Genomic DNA, 15444 nt, shown 5'->3' on the forward strand with positions numbered 1-15444 from the left:
TCAAGGAAGAAAAGGTTATTAAGAATTCCTGTGAAAACAATTTAAGCTACAGTCCTATGCTCAAACTGAAGGCAAAAGATGGCACAAGACATATTTGGAACCATAAAACAGAATAACTTTAATAATTAACTTGGAAATTTGTAAGATGCAGTGAGTAGTATTGAACAGTATCCTTCCCTATGAAGCATCGTTTGTAAAAGTATTATAAATAGTAGCTTAAGTCATTGTTTAATAGCTTAGAGAATATTAGAAATGAAAATCAGTTTTTCACTGATCATTTAAAATAATACTGCTAAGAGCACTGATTTTACTTCTCATCACACAAGGGAAAGACACAACTGCAGTACTTTTATGACAAGATTGTAGTAAGATCATCATTTGCTGAGCAACAAAATATTTTCTGTGGCACCTACTCTTGGTTTTAAACTTCAGTCAAACAAATACTGATGGAGTGAGGGTCCAAGGGAAAATTCTAGGGTATTGTTTATTAAAATGAAAAACTAGCAACTTTAAACTATTTAACAGAATACTTAGCTACCTTTCAAGATGATAAGACTGCTGCAGATCCCTTTACTACTTACTTCTGCTTACTAATAGTTTCTCTAATTCCTTGGATATTGGTGAGTTTAAAAATACATATATGTAAAAAAAAAACCCAACAACTGGATTCCATCAGACTTACAAATATTACCTATACAAACAAATAGATCTGGAAAACTTGAAAGGACAGTAGTAAGTGCTCTTCAAAATTTTTGTAACTGTAGGACATATTCTATGTTAATAGTGAACATTTTTTTAAGTCAATGGTCCAATGAAAGTGCTCTTAGCACCAGACATTCATCCCATAAATGACACATTGACTAAATATAATCCCAAATCACAAAATATAATGGTTGAGGTTGGAAGAGACCTCTGGAGGTCATCTGTTCCAATCCCCCTGCTCAAAGAGGGCCACCTAGATGCAGTTGCCCAGGACTGTATCCAGATGGCTTTTGAATTATCTCCAAGGATTAGACTCCACAACCTCCCTGGACAACCTGTGCCAGTGCTTGATCACCCTCACAGTAAAAAAAGTGCTTCCTGATATTCAGAGGGAACCTCCTGTGTTTCAGTTTGTGCCCATTGCCTCTAGCCTTGTCACTGGGCACCACTGAGAAGAGCCTGGCTCTGTCCTTTTTGCACTCCCCTTCAGGTATTTATATACATTAAGGAGATCGCCCCAAGTCTTCTCCAGGCTGAACAGTCCCAGCTCTCTGAGCCTCTCCTCAAAGGAGAGGTGCTCCAGTGCCTTAATCATCTTCATGGCCCTTCACTGACTTCTCTCCAGTACGTCCATGTCTCTCTTGTACTGTGGAGCCTAGCACAGGATTCCAGGTGCGGCCTCACCAGCACTGAATAAAGGGGAAGGATCACCTTCTTCAACCTGCTGGCAATTCTTTGTCTAATACAGCCCAGGACACCATTAGCCATTTTTGCCCCCAGGGCACATGTCTGCCTCATGTGCAACTTGGTGTTCACGAGGACCTCCAGGTCCTTCTCTGCCAGCAGAACGTCTCGCTTCTTCCTGTTAAAACTCAAGAAGTACTATCAAAACCATCTTCAATTGACAATATCCCTCACTCCTTTACTCAGGAGTAGCTTACAAGCATTGTCAAAAAGAAGGAATTACTTGAGGCTGAGAAGGCTGAAAAAGGACCCAAAAATGTTAAGTAGTAAATCTGACTTCAATAAACCAAAGGAGATTAAAGCTATACAAAAGTCCTCGTACTTTCTGTTATCATCAACATACTTTTTGGAGGGAATCTTCAAGCCAGCCAAAATAGTAAGGGACACAGTAGCATTTAATTTCTCATGTTTTCACTGAGCCCACAGCACATACTGACAGGTATAGATATACCAGTAGCTTCCTTAGGATCTGCTTTGACATTAGTAGAATTTCAGCTTCAGCAGTCTCCTTCTCATGGTCTGTAAGGCCTTGTCAGCAAGGCAAGGCATTAGTTCTTCCTGACAACTAACAGCTTCCCCAGAGGTACTTCAATATCTGTGATACATTGCAAATATTTTGTTACTAAATTCCAACCCTACAGCACACCTACACAGAACTGAACTGGAAAGCAAATTGTCATTCTTCTTAAATCACAGAACATCCTGAGATGGAAGAGACCCACAGGGATCATGGAGTCCAACTCCTGACTCCACACAGGGCAACCTTAAACAATGTATCTAAGAGCACTGTCTGACCACTTCTTGAACTGGAAGTGTTGGTCAGTTCCCAGAGCTATATCATTGGTATTAGCAAGACTTGGTGGAATGAGTCCCACAGTTGGAGTACTGGGATGGAGGGCTACAGGCTGTTCAGGAGGGATAGGCAAGGTGGAGGAGCTGCACTATATGCAAGGGCGGGTTTGATTGTACAGCCCTTACAATTAGTGATGATGTGGTTGAGAACCTCAGGGTGAGCATTAAGGGGATGGAAAACAAAGGAGGTAATGTAGCAGGTGTCTACTACCTATCACCCAGCCAGGATATAAGCACTGATGAGTTATTCTATAGGCAATTAGGAGAAATCCCTGGAACTGTAGCCCTTGTCCTTATGGGAGATTTCAACATCCCAAATATCAGCTGGGAATATCATACTGCTGAGATGAGCAAGCCTGGTAAATTCTTGAAGTTTGTGGAAGATGACTCTTGTCACAAGTACGCACTCAGTGAGCCAGCTAGGAAAGATGCCCTTTGGACTTGCTACTTGTGAGTAGAGAAGAACTCGTGGGGGATGTGATGGTAGGTGTCTGTCTTGACCACAGCGATCACAGAATGGTCAAGTTTAAAATTTTCAGTGTAATCAGAAAAAAGGACAGCAGACTTGCTACGCTGGACTTCAGGAGAGCAAAATTTAAGCTATTCAGGGAGCTGTTTAGCGGAGTACCCTGGGAATCTGCTTTTGAGGGCTTAGGAGTCCATGATTGCTGATCAGTCTTTAAGAACCACCTTTTAGAAGTGCAGGAGCAGGCAATTCCACTGTGTTGTAAGTCAAGCAAGCAGGGCAGAAGACCAGCTTGGCTGAACTCCTCCATGTTCAACACGAGTGAACCCCTCATAGAGCACAAGAGGAAAAATAAATTGTATGATCTCTGGAAGCGAGGTCAGGCTTTGCAGCAAGATTACACAGAGGGAGAAGACTCAAAAGGCCAAAGCTCAATTAGCATTGAAACTGGCCGGTGTTGTTTCAGATAACAAGGGCTTTTTTAAGTATGTTAATAGCAAGAGGAGGTCTAAAGAAAACATTGGACTGATACTTGTTGAAGATGGTCATCTGACTAATAGGGATGAAGAAAACACAGAGGCATTCAATGGGTTTTTTGCCTCAGCCTTTAATAACATTGATAGACCTGGGGCTGCCCAGTCCCCTGAATCAGAGGGCCATGAGTATGGGAACAGTGACTTTACATTTGTGAATACTGAAATTGTAAGGGACCAGCTGTATCAACTGAACGTTCACAAGTCCATAGGGCCTGATGGGATTCATCCCAGAGTACTGAAGGAGCTAGTGGATGTTATGGCAGGACCCCTCTCTATCATCTACCAAAGGTCTTGGGGAGTCTGGGGAGGTCCCTGCTGACTGGAAGCTAGCTAATGTTATTCCAATCTACAAAAAGGGCATCAGGGAAGACCCAGGAACTACAGACCTGGTAGTCTAACCTCAGCTCTTGGAAAAATTATGGAAAAAATCATACTGGGTACTATTGAAAGGCATTTAAAGAATAATGTAATCATCAGGCACAGTCAACACGGGTTCACAAAGGGAAGTCCTGTTTAACTAATTTCATATCCCTCTATGATAAGGTCACCCTTCTCATGGATGAAAGGAAGGCGAGGGGTGTAGTTTTTCTGGATTTTAGTAAGGTTTTTGATACTGTCCCTCGCAGCATCCTTCTGGACAAGTTGTTCAACTGTGCGATGAGTGGGTTCACGGTGCACTGTGTGAAGAACTGGCTGAAGGGCAGGGCTCAAAGAGTTGTAGTGAATGGGGCTACAGCTGGTTGGCACCCGGTTGCCAGCAGTGTTCCTCAGGGCTCAATTCTAGGGCCAGTTCTGTTCAATATTTTTAGCGATGATGTGGATGCTAGAGTTGAATGTATCATTAGCAAGTTTGCTGACTGGGAAGTGGAGAGGGAGGTGCTGATGTCTTCTCCCAGGTATCCAGTGATAGGACGTGTGAGAAGGGTTCAACATTGCATCAGGGGAGGTTCAGACTGGACCTGAGGAAGCATTTCTTTACCAAGAGGGTGGCCAAACACTGGAACAGGCTTCCTAGAAAGGTGGTCGATGCCCCAAGCCTGTCAGTGTTTAAGAGGCATTTGGATAATGCCCTTAACACCATGCTTTAACTTTTGGTCAGCCCTGAATTGGTCAGGCAGTTGGACGAGATGATCGTTGTAGATCCCTCCCAACTGAAACAGTCTGTTCTATTCTTGTACACTGACAGCTTAGGGCCAAGACCACTTCCCTGGGGAGCTTGTTCTAGTGCTTGACCACTCCTTCAGTGAAGAACTTTTTCCTTATATCCAATCTGGACTTCCCCTGATGCAGTTTTAAGCCATTCCCTCACATCCTATCACTGGACACGAGAAGGAGATCAGCACCTCCTTCTCCACTCCCCCTCATGAGGAAGTTGTAGTCAGCAATGAGGTCACCCCTCAGTCTCCTCTTCTCTAAGCTGAACAAACCTAATATCCTCAGCTGCTCCTTGCAAGTCACACACACCCCCCCCCCCAGTCCTTTCACCATTTTTGTTGCCCTCTTTTGGACAAATTCTAATATGTATCAGACCTGGTGTGTGAAGAAAACATTTCTATTTTTATCTTTTTAAGCCAACCTATATGCAGTTCCCACCCCACCCACCTCAGAAAACAAATCTTTGTCCACTCAAATTGGCATGGAGAGCAAGCTACATACAAAAATGTTTCATTTTCTGTATTTTTTCAAGCACATGCACTGACCATTGCTTCAGATGCTGCAACATTGATCCATGCATTATCTATAATGTATTGCCAGCCTCATATTAGCATGTAAGAAAAAATATAGTACAATTACAGAGGTTTACAAAAACACATTTTTCAGAGTGTTATGCAGGACACCCAAACAAATGACAGACTATGATTCCAATGCACACATCTGCCTGTTCTGTTTTGCCTTATACTTTGATTAGCAAAGACCTTTTTAACCTGGTTTCCCAAGCAAACATCACATGTATGACTCATACTGTCCACCTGCCTCTTCCCACTCTTCCTTTCATGTCCATCCCTCTAAATGAATCTGTTAACCACCAAATTCAGTTAAAATAAACTGAGAAGTAATGTCCTCCAATACACTAAGTTCCCATGAGCTTCATGAAAATCAACAGCTAGGCAGAAGAAAGAGACACAATATCCTGCACTTGCTGAGCTAAGGACTGCAGCATGAACTCAAGCTATCCACGCTGCCTGGCTCAAAGGCTACACAATCACCACAGACAGAGCTCTGAATCAAGTCTGAGCTGGAGCCATCCATAGCAGCTTTTTTACTACAATTAAGAAAGGTCTGGAACAGCAGATGGAGAAGAGATTTGTAAAGATGTAAGAAAAAATTGTATGAAGCCTAGTTCCACTGCTCACAGAGCAACTTATTGGCAAAATATTTAGGGTCCACCTCACTTGTGAAGCTTAATCACGATGATGCTTCTAGGTCCTACCACAATATCAAACAATGAAAAATATCACAATGCCTCCTCTGTGTATTACAGATAGGACCACATGCACAGTGACACAAATGGAGTAAATGACTTCCAGGTTGCTTCAACAGAACAATGGTAGTTAAAGGCTGACAGTACAACACATATGTCAAGAAATCAGGGAAGAGTATTTCCTCCTCCATTTTAATATTCAGCTGAATAGCCTTCATATCTGCCAGAATACGTAATACACTAGCTACACACTGGTCTTCAGCCTCTCTGGGTTGCCTTCTGCTATGGATAATGCTAATAGTTGGTATAAATTATTGTTTATCAGACTTGCATCAAGAGCAATGTAAAGTAATATACTGAGATATACCGCTAAAATATGGGCAGACTGTAGTATACCTACACTGCAAACAGAAAACCTTACCATAGTTACATGTAGGCACTTCCATATTAAATTTAACTCTATAGGTAACATATCATAACAATATGGAAAACAGAGAGGTATGGGCTTCAGAACAGGCAGGCAGCCTGAGCACATACCAAGAGTGTCCAGATAGCTTATAAAATCCACTCACAAGAATTCATGCCTGTCACCACCACCTTATTAGTCACAATAGCCATGACTAGCATAAGCACATCTCTACTGCAGTCACAGCAAAATTAACAAACAAACAAATTCCCAAGAAACATAAAATAACATTAAAGATGGTTAACCAGGAGTGCTGCTGTTTCTCTTACAACCTCCCCCTTGTTTTTGTGGGGATATGAAGAAACCATGATTAAGGAATACCAATAATGGTAAATACATTCATACTGCTCCACAAAATAGTCTCCCAGTCTCCCCATTGTTCTGGTAAGTCAGTAAAAGATGACAATTCGAAGAAGCGGGGAAGAGAACCTCTCAGTATTACGGGCTTCAGTGGCAGAAAGGGTCCTTTGCACATTTTTCGGCAGTAAGAGATTTGATGTGATCCACCTCTCCTCAGTAACTCTGTCTCAAAAAATAGCTCAAAGAGGTACAAGTAGAATTCACTGCATGTTCTCACTCTCTTTTCTCTGAATATTTGCTTTTTTAAATGTGCTATGCAAGCCTCTTTCCAGCTGTCAATCTCAGCAGTGCTAAAACACTAAAACACGTCTGTCCTAATTCCAATCACAGACTGCACTAATCTCACCTATTACTACCCAAGAGCCCTCACGCAAGCATTGTCACTTATTTTTTCAAAAATAGCCCTTCAGTCTCTACAGTGCTAGAGAATTCAACCAGATCCTTAGTAAGGCTCCCAGGTGATAAATAATTCTCACTTCTTAAAACAAAGAGTTGCCTGTTTCTGCTAATTATTTTTCCAATACAATTCTAACCTGAGTTAATCTAATTCCAAAATTTAACAACATAAAAATGACAAATTGAAAACATGAAAATTAATAACACATAAGCCTTACCAGAAGAGCCCAAAGCTTGACTTCTCAAGGGTCAATATTGGACCACATCAATACACTGCATATTAAGTCTAACTCAACACTACAAAGGAATCAATGGGCTATAAGAAAACTATTTAAATTTTGTAGTAAAAGAGTGTTTGAAATATTAGTTATTTTCATTTTAGGTGAACAGATGGAGTTCATGAGAAATGCAGATACTCTCATGAAGGTCAAGTATCCTTTCTGGTAAATAGCTAAAGGCTAAATCATATAACTTAAAATCATTATCAGCTAATTCTTGAGAACAACGCTGCCTTGAAACCAAGTGACTACAAAAAGTGCACAGAAAAGATCATCCAACTCCCCACCAAAAGAAGTCAATTTTCAATTCCCTTATTCATGTTGGTTTTCGAGGAACTTTCAGGGATAGATATTAGAGAGAGAAGAAAGACAAGCAAGGGAAAAGCATCTCCAGCATCCTTTACCCACATAACGTACACTTGCATAACATGGTCAACACACAGGTCTTCCAGCCTGAAGAGTATTATCCTTAGTCATTCTGTAAGTCTTCTTCCACATAAATCAGTCATCCTTGCTGTCCTTCTTTGTACTGTCTCCAGTTCTACTCTATACCTTTTGAGACAGGGTAGAAAGTGGAAAAGATGAAAAAATGCACAAAGCATTCATTCAAGACAGGAATGCACTGTGGACTATAAACAGCGGCATGATGATGATGTCTGTTTTATTCTTCATTCTATTCTTACATCTACCACATCAGCCTTTGAAACCATCAGCTTTTAAGCGGGGGGATCATCAATAAACATCTGGAAAAATGTTCTTACTTCCCCTCTGTTAACAGGGAGGGATTGAAACACAAAATTTTCAAGTATTCAGGAAAATAAGTCCAAAATGTATGTCTCTGCTAATACAGATTTATTTAATCTAATTTTAATTTCTTACAGCCTTTAAAGCTTTGAAACTGAAGCAACCAGCATAATAGATTTGCTCAAAATAGACAAGAACATCAACCAACTCTGAAAGCAAGCTGTCTCTGGTAGTGAAAAAAAAAAAAACAAAAAAAAAAAAACAACAAAACAAGGCAGGCTGTAGCGGGCAGTCTAGACTAACTCGCTCATAGGAAATACTTAAAAATGTGGTTAGTCTGCACTGAAATGCAATCTGTATAATCTTTTTTAATAAATCTCCTATTACTTAGCAACGGATTTTTTTCCTTGTCTGTATAACAACCTATTCCTTATTTTGAATCATACATCAGCCAATCCCAACTGAATCTTGTAAGAACTACTTCTTGATAGACTACCCTACTCAACTTTCAAAGTGTGCTCTAACATCTCCTTGTTTAGTTGTATGACAGAGGGTTAAAACCATAGGCTGAAATTTACTCGTATTCTATTCAAGATTCTGTTGGCCTCTGCTGGAGGCCTCTCTTCCTTCACTTCTTTTCATGCTAAAAATATTTTCCATTTTATTTGCACAGGAGCAGTACTATTCTAACAGCTTTCTCACGCATCAGTTATTTTTTCCTGATCAAAAATGGAATACAAACAACAAAGAAACACAATAGTCCATCTGTAAAAGAGCTAAAGCTAGGAGTTCTCTACACAGTACCAGAACCACTTGCCATACAATAGTAACATTTAGCAGTTTTCAAATACACTTACGTAATTATTATAAAAATAGTATGCAAGCTAGTATATGTTATATTCTTAACACATTCCAACATCTACTTTTTATTCCATTCCTAATACGACATTTTCATAAAGCAATTCATAATTATGTCAGGCTGTTATTACCAAATACTTAATTTACACCCCATTTTGATGAATAGTTCTAGCCCTTCCTTCCAATATGTATTAGGTCTCCTACGTTAACATAAAAATGCACCTATCACCAAATATTAAACTAGCCCCGTTATGTCCCTCTGAAGTTTCCAATTCCATTACTCAGTAATTTCACCACCTACAGATTTTGCCAGCCAGATCATTATTAGCAGTCTTTTTGTCATGTTATGAACTAAGACTCCAACTAGTTTTCTTCCCCACAGCTATTCCCTTAACAATGCAGTTTTACTCACCATGCCAAGACAACATAGCTTTGTCAGCAACCTCTCATAAGACATTCAGCCAGGGATTTATTTTATTTTGAAATGACACACAAATATCAGTCTTCCACCAAATTTTCAATACTAATTGAATTTTTTCCTGTCCTTCTAACTTGCATCCAGAAGTCAAAATACACTTTTTCCTTTTAAACCCAGAATCTTTCCAGCTACTACAGAAGGACAGTGATCATTTTCTAAAAAGATAACACTGTAAGGAGGTAGCTGGAAGCAGAATATAAAAAGTGCCAAGAATGAAGGAATAAACAGAACTAAAACTTAAAAAAAAGCAGCTTCCACACTTCTACGCCCAAGGGAAGAGAAAACGGAAGTTTGGCAATCCTGTTACTCTTCATCTTCTATTTAGCTTTCCTCTTATATTTTACTTTGCTTTTCAACTGTTATGTTTACACACAGATACTTTAATGTCACTGTGTGTGTACTAGAAAATGCAAAAGAGCCAATTCCAATATACCAGTTAGTGAAAACAAGTTCAGTTTTTAAGACAAATATATCTTGATCTGTTCAGCAGTTTTAGTTCGTGCTTGCAAGCAAGCAAAAAAAAAATCTTACTGAATTACTCACGAACTAGCAGACCACTGTGTTTCAAAACTGCACGTGTTCTTTTTTCAGTTCTGATACCCAAGTATATTGTGCAATTCTACAGATTATGAAGTTTATCTTTCTTGTTTACTTTTCCCTCTTCTAAAACTCCTTTGATTTGATTTATACTGAGAAATCACTGGCTACCCTGAAATCCACATACAATCCAAAGTTCTCTCGTATTTTTCACCCCCCTATATGAGGAACAGATTAAAGGTCCCATTTGTTTCTTTTTTAAAGCACTCTTCTGCTAATCTCCTGCTCCATTTAATTCTTACAGCAAAAAATCTTGGTTAGAAATCCCAGTAACTAGAAGTGTGCGCAGAGTACACTCTGTATACTTTTGTCAGTGTTCACAGAAGCACAGACAAGAGCTCTCTTCTGCCCACTTCAGGCTGCAAGGTGAAGATACTTGAACGTGTAAAACAATTATTTTGCTGTTTGTTTTTAAAATGTGACATCCTCTTCTCGTTGTTTTTAAAATTGTTTTCTTCCATCTCCACAATGATTTTCAGCAAGATAACTCTAAAATCCCAGTAGAAAAAAGTAGATGAGAGTAATTCTGTGCTGTTAGAACTACTTGAGAAGGTCGGTTACCAACATGTATTTGTATTCTCAATGCCATTTACGCATAAGACAAATCAAGAGAATGTCCTACTGTGCTTTCAGTAACAGATATTTATATTTGAAAGAATTATTCTGAAGTGATTTGAGCCAATGAAAGATTCCTTGCATTAGATATCAGAGGCTAAATTTCACTACAAAAGAAAAGACTATTGGCCGTACAAGTTACATCACTCCAAGTTAACATCCTTAACAGTGAGGATGTTAAGAAGTCTTCAGGTTTTGAACTGGTTACATTTAAGTATGCTCAGACTCTAGTCACTTAAAGCAGAACATAAGCATCTCTAACATATTCCTGCAATAACAAAAATGGTGATTAATAAAAAAAGTTTCAAAAGCACAAGAATGCAATCTGCTTTGTTAAACACACGCTTCACTTCAATTTTTATTAAAGACTTTAGTCAGAAGCCGTTATAAAGTAACACAACCACCTAAGTAAATTTCAGTTTATTCTTCAAAGTCGGTAGAATTTATACATTAAATCCAAATCCATATTCTCTTTAAATAGGATTTTGAAAGTGCTTTTTTGCTTTTTTGACAATACTCAGTTCAAACTGTACATCAGATTACAAACTTACACAATCCTCAACATTGACTAAGGGGAAAAAAAAAATTATGTTTGCCATATATCTGCTGTTACAGAACCACAGCAGTATAGAATCATGCAAACCTGCAATGTTTAATTGCTTCATACTACATACCACATGTGTAGTAGTTACTAAGACCTACATGTAACACAAGCATAAAGGTTTCCCTGACATGCTAAGAAATTAAAAAAAAAAAAAACCACAACCAAAAAAACCATAGTGTTCTCTCAGGTAAATAATTCTGACATACTGCAACTACTCAGAGAGCTAATAGCTTCCCCAGAATCTCCAGTGTTCCTCTGTAAAGCAACACTACACTTGCAAAACAGAGCTAAATTTCAGTATGCTCCTGGTTAAACTATGAGGTCTTCAAACAGGGCAAAAACATATCCCAAAAAGCAATAATTAGAACTTTCCACTTAGAGAAAGCAATTAAAAACAAAAACACCCTCTTAAAAGGTACTGTAGCAGCTTTCAGCAAAAACCATGCCATGTCACTGTTCTACAGGAAAAAAAAAGAGGGTGCACCGCTCATAAGACCTGTTCTCTTCTACAAGCCTTTGGAATGCCTCTTCTGGACACTCCAACTCCAGCCATATAGTTTTCCTTCAAGAAAACAGAGGTGAGATCTCCAATACTTCCAATGGTCCTTACCTGTGACTATTTTACGTCACTACAGGAGAACATCAGCAGTTTATGATAAATCTGAACACCTACAGAGAAAGAAAGTGGCCTACTGATGCAATGAAAACAAACTTTTAAAGAAGGACCTGGATGCAACCAACTCCTATTGTCTGCATTTGTACACAGATCAAAGTAATACAGAAGAATGTCACTATACATTGCTTAACTCAGAATTCAAAGGAAGAGTTTGGCAGTTCTGGTTTACAAGTTTCATAAGGACAGCAAAAATAACAGGATTTTGGTTAATCTGACACTACCATAGAAACTGGGGAACCCTATCCCAATTTACACACTCTCATACAGGAAGGCACACTGGAGCAGCTTTTTTATTGACTTTGAGTCATATGCAATTGATGCAAAGCTAGAAAGCCTTTTTTTTTTTTTTTTTTTTTTTTTTTTTAAATTGAGGTGGATGTTACACTGTGCAGAAGCAGGTAAGAGCAGTACTAACCTAGCTTAAAAGATACGACATTTTTATCAGTAGCTTCACTCCTTCTCTTCAGTCTTTACAGAAGAGTCTTTTTAACCAAGTTAAAAGTAACTTCCAAGAATCACTTAAGCATAGCTTGCTGCAAGCAATTCTTTTTGGTTTTGTCTACCACCATCCATTCCCTCTCCAAGCCTCCTCACTTCATTATCTGCATTTCATCCAACTAAATTCTAGGATGAACTTGGGTTTTTGGGGGGGGATTTGGGTTGTGGCTTTTTTAAGCTAACAACAAGTGTTTGCTCTAAGTGCATAAATAGTAGCCATTTTCAATTAACAAACATGGCTTAGGTCATGATTTTTTGATTATGGAACCTTAGTTTTCCAATCTAGTGTTTTAATGGCATAGGAATACTGAAGCATGAAGAAACTGAATGCAATACCAACTTCCTGTCACAGAACCTTAGCCCCGACTCTTCTTTGTGTCCAAAACCCAGGCGAAATCTCTTTCTCCACGCACATTCTTTAAAAGAAAAAACAGGAAAGGGAGTAGAAATTCCAACTTATCAAAATTTCCAACTTCATGTGGAAAGATAAGAAGGAAAATGAAAAGCAATAGAACTTAGCAGACATTCCTCCTTCTTCCAAGGGTTCCACAGCCTCAGGAAAAAAGGTTGGCTCTGAACTGTCAGTATTGCCATGATTTAAGAAGCACCTGTAGACAGGTGATTATTTCAACTTTATTGCCAACCCTTTAAAAAAAACAGACAGGCTGACTTACAATGTTTTGTTCACCGATGTTTAGCCACAAATGTGAATTATTTTTCCAACAAAAATAATCCATATCCTTTTGGTAACAAGGTGTCTGATGCCAAGAGATTAAATCAGTCCCAGGTATGTAAAATTGCTTTCATATTTTCAAGTAAAATTATGTATTTAAGGGAAGTATTCTACAGTGTCATTGGAAAGAGACTACTGATAGTGGTAGACTTACTCAAGCTAGAAGCATTTATAGGATCAGACCTTTAAAATATAGCTCAAAATACACACCAAAGAGACGACAAAAGGATTCTAAACCCACAGTTTCACAAGCAAGACCAGCTGAAAGTATTTCTAGTTGCCGCATTTGAACACATCTTTGTCAAGTGTCCAGATTAACTGTGCTTTTACAACTGTAAAATTTTTCTCAAAAGGATGAAAAATCCTTTAAACTTTTTTCTATGCAAAATTTCTTTAATCTTTATTAGTATTAAAATCAATGAGAAATAATAATTCAGTTTATACCTTGACTAACACGGACTCAGATAAGGCAGCATATAAAATTAAAAAAAAAAAAAAAAAAAAAAGCCAGTCCAAGTTAGTGAAGTATTATCACAGCCCACCAATAATGTTTGTTCCTATATCACAAAGGGATTAAACCAGAATACGAATTTTAAGGGAAGACTCTTATTACTATGAAGGCCACATTGTCTCTCACGTGTATGACCATATATAATCCAGCCACCTGCAGTCAGTGACAGTATCACCTAGTAAGCCAGTGTTATTAAACTTGCATAACCTGGGGTTTTGACACAGGTGCCATTTGAAAATATGACTGAAATATGAACACCTCTTTTTACAGTTTCACCCAAACATCGAAGAGCTCCCATTAAAATAATTAGATAGTAGTGTGTTGAAGTCCTTTTCTCTCTTTGATGTACCGTTTAAACATTTATAGATCTGGAAGCAGAGCTAGATCATTCTAGTTAAACTGGGATAAGAACTGGTATTGTTCTGAAAATAAGACAACTACAAATAAAACCAAGTGAATAAACACTTACACTTAGTTGTAACGTTTTGCCACAACATAAACAAAGATAAATGACATAAATAGGTCTTTCAAGGTCTCGAATTCACACAGGCTGCTCAGCAAAACATACATTAAGAGGACGCAGAGAGACTAGCAGACACATATAACTTGAGCAGTAACCGTAACGACTTCCCACCCTGCTGTGCCCCCTCCTCTTGAGGGGAGGCACACTACACATATTGTGTGAGGGGTGACAGCAGCTCATTGTAGAGGGGAAACGGCTCTTCACCTCCTCCCTCCCCAGCTTCACCAAAGGAAGGTGAACTGAAACGTAACAATATCCTTCTCCTCTGCTTTCATCCCGTAGATAAGCCAGCGAGGGCCGGCCGCGGAACTACCTCACTGACTCCCAGTCACTAATGCCTCTCGCAATCCACTCAACGTTGACACAGGTCGGGACTCAGCCCTCAGTCACCCTCACTCGAAAGGCCGTAGACGGGAATAAACAAGGTTATTCGCCTGACACCAGACACCAGCGACACTCCCCCTCTCCTTCCCCCCCCGCCCCATACCTCCACAAGCTCACCAAAGTACCGACCCTCCCTCCCCTTGCCAGGTGTGGGCCAGGAGGCCCTCAGCCCTGCCCAGACATGAGCCAGGGCGGGAGACGGCAGGGAAACACAGCAACCCTCCAGTCACCGAATGGGGGCATCGAAAGGGGAGAAGCAACAGCCGCCCCCCCACCGGGAGGGCCCGAGGGATGCGACGAGTTGAAGTGCCGGAAAGGAGAGACCGAGACCTTACTACAGCTCCCTTCGCCATTTTAGCCCCCACGCCCATTCCCCCCTTCCCCGCCCCTCGGTGACAGCGGCAGCTCGCACCCCTACGGAGCCCACCCCCCTGTCCTCGCCGCCCCCCCCTTCCCCACGGCCGAACGGCGGCGAAGAACAGCGAGAAAAACGGCAGCCGTTTTTCTCCTCAGGCCGGTCGGGCTCTGCCGGGCCAGACCGCAAAGCGAGACGGCTGCGGCACAGCCTGTTTTGTTTCCTTACCGTGGCTCGCAGCCTCACAGCTGCTGCCGCCTCCTCCTTCTCCTTCCTCCCACCTTTTTCTTCTTCTTCTTCTTTTACCCCTCCGCGCCGCGCTCCGCCGCCGCCGCCGCGCAGAATGATGCCATCTCACAGCGGCATCGGCGGCTCCTGCACAACAACCCCCCTCCCGCCGCGGCCGCCCCTGTTCCTGCTGCTGCTGCTGCTGCTGCTGCTCCTGCCGCCGCGCGCCCCCAACGGCCGAGCCAGCTTCGTGCGCGCGCGCGCCGGGCACGGGCAGCAGGAACTTGTGGAGGAGCCGCCGCCGGCGCTCGGGCGAGAGGGCCCAGTCGGAACCAAGCAGTGCGCAGCGGCGGTGGGAGGGAAAAAGGCGAGCCCACACCGAGGCTCTTCAAAGGGGACAGGGCTTATTCCTAGCGCC

The 15444-nt window shown here is 40.8% G+C and overlaps 1 protein-coding gene across 3 annotated transcripts in view; it reads right to left on the minus strand.

Moving 5' to 3' along the window:
• Nucleotides 1–15148, minus strand: part of WWP1 (WW domain containing E3 ubiquitin protein ligase 1) — a 62435-nt gene extending 47287 nt beyond the window's left edge. For all 3 annotated transcript variants that reach the window (XM_030011058.2, XM_030011056.2, XM_030011059.2), the window contains exon 1: nt 15027–15148. The gene's annotated coding sequence lies outside the window, so the exon portion shown is untranslated. The remainder of the gene's footprint in view (nt 1–15026) is intronic.
• Nucleotides 15149–15444: the final 296 nt, after the last annotated feature.

The sequence above is a fragment of the Aquila chrysaetos genome, chromosome 4 (assembly GCF_900496995.4).
Source record: "Aquila chrysaetos chrysaetos chromosome 4, bAquChr1.4, whole genome shotgun sequence".
Taxonomy (NCBI): domain Eukaryota; kingdom Metazoa; phylum Chordata; class Aves; order Accipitriformes; family Accipitridae; genus Aquila; species Aquila chrysaetos.